The following is a 5,042-nucleotide window of genomic DNA, read 5'->3' as shown; positions in this document are numbered from 1 at the left end:
TCCTCCTCCTCCTCCTCCTCCTCCTCCTTCTTCTTCTTCTTCCTGGCAGGGGGTACTGGCTATTGATACCAGGGGTATTTAACCACTTAACCCATCCCTTAACCCCAGCCTGTTTTTAATTTTTTATTTGAAACAGGGTGTCACTAAGTTGCTGAGGCTGACTTTAAAATTATGATTTTCCTTCCTCAGCTTCCTGATATTGCAAGCATGCACCATCTTGCCTGACACATTGGTCATTTTCTAATGGTATCTGTGTACCACAAAGTATACTATTTTGAAATATGTGTGATTTTTTTAAAAGCAAAAGAGAAATAATCTTTTCTATTAAGATAATGAAATGTATTTTTCTAATTAAAAATAGATTTAAGAAAGTAATTAATTTTCATTATGGTCTAGTTAAACACAGTAAAACACTTATAATAACCTCTGCTCCATGAGAGAACATCTCAGTTACGAGGTCTGCATTGTTTGCAATTAAATTAAAAATGTATCCTCTCCCCACTCTTTGGTATGATAGAGTGAACTAAACAAATGTAAGCCATTTAAATTCTTAATGTTTAGATACCAATACATCAATATGGGTAGAAACATACCCCAAACAATCAAAATAATAGACCAACCATGGGGAACAAAGTGAAATCAACATCATGAGTATTTTGATAAACTAGGAAAATAATAACAGAAAAATACATGTCTACATTGCTATTTGTTCCAGAGATGCAACAACTATTGATCATTGTGAATATGTAAAAAAGAATCTTTTTTGATTCTGGGACTTAAAATGAACATCATTTTACTAAAATTGAAAGCATTTTAGGAGCTTTCAGCATATTTCTTATTTTCATTTGATTATAAGATTTGCCATATGAACAAAAATATTTTTTTAAAAAACTACATAGACAGTGAAAAGCACTAAAACTAATATGCATAGACATTATCTGATATATTTTCCCCTAAAAGCAAAGATATTGAATTTTCATTTTGAAAAATTGGAGTTTGTATATTTTGATGAAGCTTAACAAGGTAGTAAAAATAACTCTACACAATTTTTGATTATAAATTTACCTTATCCATTTTAATAATGTTTGATCTTTGGTAACTTTCAATGCATATCAATCAGTAAATTAAAATAATTTGTAAAAATAGCGTCAAACAAAATGATTATTATTAGCTAAATCAAGGAAGCATAAGCTGTCATTTAAACTAACAGACTATAATAAAAATACATGTCAAATATAAAAAACTACTCATTAAAATCTTGGGCGAATGCATTTGAAATTATCAAATGTTAGCTTTCCAAGCTTTAGGTTTAACACACTATTTCCTGAGTTGTATGTAAGTGTGCTGCACTAGCTCACCAATCAATTTAAATTGACATTTTGTTAGAACAGGAGTATTTGGGGAATAAAGGATGAACACCCTTTCATCCTTACAAATCAATATTATTCTGTGCATAAAACATGGAAAATCCTTTAGCTCCAGTTATTAAAATACAGTCCTAACAAAAATAACTACATTTTTCTTCCCTTGTCCAGCCGAAACCTTTCATGAAAATGTGAACACAAAGTAGGTTCCAAGAATGATTTTGTAAGCATCCATATCTTCCATAGTAATTATGCGGAAAAATAAAGCTATTTTTATAACTAAACAACCCATATATTTTAAAAAAAAACATTCTTTGTTTAATAACCAAAGCTGTTGGTTGACTAGTAGAAAATCTAGTATGGGTGCTTATAACATACTTCAATATGGAGCTCATTTTTATCTTTAAAAATTCTAATCAGTCTTTTTGAGTGTTATGGGGGAATCAATGATAGAGTTTTTTTTTTTTTTTCTTTTCTTTCTTCAGGTCCTTTCATGTTAGGAAAAGATCCTGCCCCTGAGTTATGTCCCCAGCCCTTTTTATTTTTATCTTAGGAAAGGGCCTAACTAAGTTTCCGAGGCTTGTCTTGAGCTTTTAGTCCTCCTGCCTCAGCCTCCTGAATAAGTGGGAGCACAGTTCTGTAACACCACACCTGCCTTGAGGTTCTGTCTGCTTGTCAGAAGTATAATGTTTACTGGCTTTTGACAAGTTATGCATGTTTTGACTTTATTGTATTAAAGTTACTCATCTGAGTGATTCATTGATACCTTACCATTCTTTACTGGAAGATATCCCTGGCCTTAAAATGCTTTAAGTAAGTTTTACAATATTAAACTTTACAATACAACCTTTACAATAATAAACTTTCCTGTCCACAAATATAACATATATCACTTTATTTTAGTTAGGTTTTCTTCAATGTCTTAAAATTCTTTATTTGCAAATAAGTGTGAAATTATTTTTCTCATTATAAAATTATTTTGAATAAGTATAGTTTTACTGTTGAGTAATGTGATTTTTAAGTGTAAATGATAAGATCTTCAGGTGGATTTCTAGCCAGAAAATGTAGTGGTTTTTAAATACAGCTATGGTGTTTATTTTTCCCCTTCCAAAAATACAATCCAATGCTACTCCTCTTAAGTGTGGATGGTACTAAGGGACTCACTTCTAACCATGAGAATGTAGTAGAAGTGAATAGATGATGCCTGAGACTCTCATGCAAAAGATACTCTTTGTTCCTCCTTATCCCTTCCATTGGACATCTTTTCTAGGAAAGTGGATTTATGTCTATCCAAGAAGGCCTATAACAGCTTTGAAGCCTGCACACAGTCATATGAATGAATGAAACAATTTGAAGACTGGTGAATCCAGATCCAGATCATTCAATCCAGATGGTGCAGCAAAACAAACATCTAGATAGATCCAGAAATAACCATCTGGGTCACTTCTGAACTCAGGACTTTCAGTAACTGTGTGAAATAATAGATCTTTATTGTTTTGTATTGTGGGTTCATTTGCTACACAAAAAGTTACTTATTATTGTGGGAGACCAACCTTGTACGTGACTGAGTCACACTCCCCAGCTGGGTGCTGAGGCGCTCCATGGCAGAAATGTGGCAGAGCTTTTCCCACCCTTCTTGGGTTCCAGGGTTGGTGTCTTGTGCATTGGTGTGTCTTACTACAGCCCCATGGGTGGGGCTGTGCTCATCTGTTCCTTTGTAATATAACCCCTTGCCCTGTTTAGGATAGAATCTTCCATGGAAGTGCCTTGTGTGTATCCCCTTCTCTTACTGTGCCCTTGGGTGTGGCCTACCCAGGTGTCAATCAACCTGCTGACAGTGGACATCATGAAGATAGACTCAGCCCCCTGAAACCTGACCCCTTGCCTCATTTGAATGGCTTCTCCTCAATAAAAGGGGTCAGCATGTGCTCTCACTTTCTTTCTTTCTGTAGACCCTTAAGGTCAGAGGAGCCGTCATAGTAACCCCAAAGAAAAAGGTGTTTGTGTCTCTTGTGTGGTTATTTTGCGCAGCCCAGTCAGCCCAGTTTTCCTGGAGTGATTCCTGAGCCTTTTGGTCTCGAACCAAAACCCGGCATATTATTTTATTCAATCAACAATAAGAGATAATAATAAGTTCTTATCTGAAGGCTAACTAAAATATAATTCTTATTTCTTTTCTGATTAAAAAGATCATGAGTCATTTGAACTCTAATCATCTTTTGTTTAAATTATGTACCATTTTTTGCAGTGTATTTTGATTCTTACATGTATTTCTAAATCTTGCAAGATATTATTATTGTTGTTGTTGTTGCTGCTGCTGGTGCTTGAATTATTGTTCATTTATGCAGTCAATGTCTGTGAGGTCTTTCTTTTACTCTCTGAAAATGTATTTACAGAATTCATAGTTAACAATTGTTTGCTTGACTACATAATTTTATTTTCTTTTGGCTTTTTTTCCCAATTAAATCCATTACCATTTTGACTTTACTTCCTTTGCTAGTAATAGCCTTGTTTGGACTATCCGTAAATTTTTCTGATATTGTTTTCAAGTAGTTTTACTATTGGACTTGCCAGTTTTACCGCACTATAATGAAATACTTGTCACAGGATAATTATTAACAAAAGGAGATTTAATTTTCTTTCAGTTTTGATGGCTAATGAAAGGTGACAGATGGCAAATGGCAATGGAAGCTGTGAGTCAGAGCAATAGGTCATATCTCAAGCCAGGATGCAGAGGGAAGGGAAAGGGCTGGACTTGTTCTGTTTATAACACTGTGAGAGAACCCAAGGGGGTTGTTGAAGAACCACCATCAGAGACCAAGTCCCTAGTGACCTAAGAACTTTCCACTGTTTTCTACCTCATAGAAGTTGTACCCCCTCAGTAACACCACTTTGGGGACCAAGGCTTTATAAATACATGAACTTTGGGGTAACACGATTAAGTCATAACCAAACTACAATAACTGTACAACATCTAAAGAAGAGTTTCTTTGAATTTATTCTAGTTTACATTCTCATGCTGTTAGAATTTTGATTATTTTTCTCTTCAAATATTGCTTCTGCTTTACTCCTATCCTTTTCTCTTTCCATATTTAATGGCAAACTCTTCTTCCATATCAGTAGTTGCCTTTTCAGCTGTTTTATCTATTATAAAATCATGCATTGAATGTTTAACTTCAATTACAATAATTTTCAATGAGGCCAATTTTTAAAATTTAATTATAGTCTCATATTTTTTACTTGAAGCTAATTTATTTATTTTTGAACTAGGCAAATTTTCTTTTATTCAACACAGAAATGAACTCATTTATGCCTTAAGAAAGATGCAACATTTTTATTTGAAGTACTGGTATAATATTTATTTTCCTAATCTGTCTGGAATGTGTATTGTGTGTGTGTGCGTGTGTGTGCATGTGTGTGTGGTGTGAAATATATTTTTTAATAGATAATTATATTGTACTTCCATTTCTTTGTAAAACTCTCCTTTGTTTTTTGTTTTGTTTCTGATCTTGCTTGCCAATTCAAACATATATCACATTTTTCCCATGCTGATATCTGTCTCTGGACTCATTATTATATTTAATTGAAAATTTAGTTTACAACATTTCTGAGAAACCCAATATTAATTATCATGACATCATATATATATATATATATATATATATATATATATATCAT

The sequence above is a fragment of the Marmota marmota genome, unplaced genomic scaffold, assembly GCF_001458135.2.
Source record: "Marmota marmota marmota unplaced genomic scaffold, marMar, whole genome shotgun sequence".
In the NCBI taxonomy this organism is placed as follows: Eukaryota; Metazoa; Chordata; class Mammalia; order Rodentia; family Sciuridae; genus Marmota; species Marmota marmota.
This window is presented reverse-complemented; position numbering follows the sequence as displayed.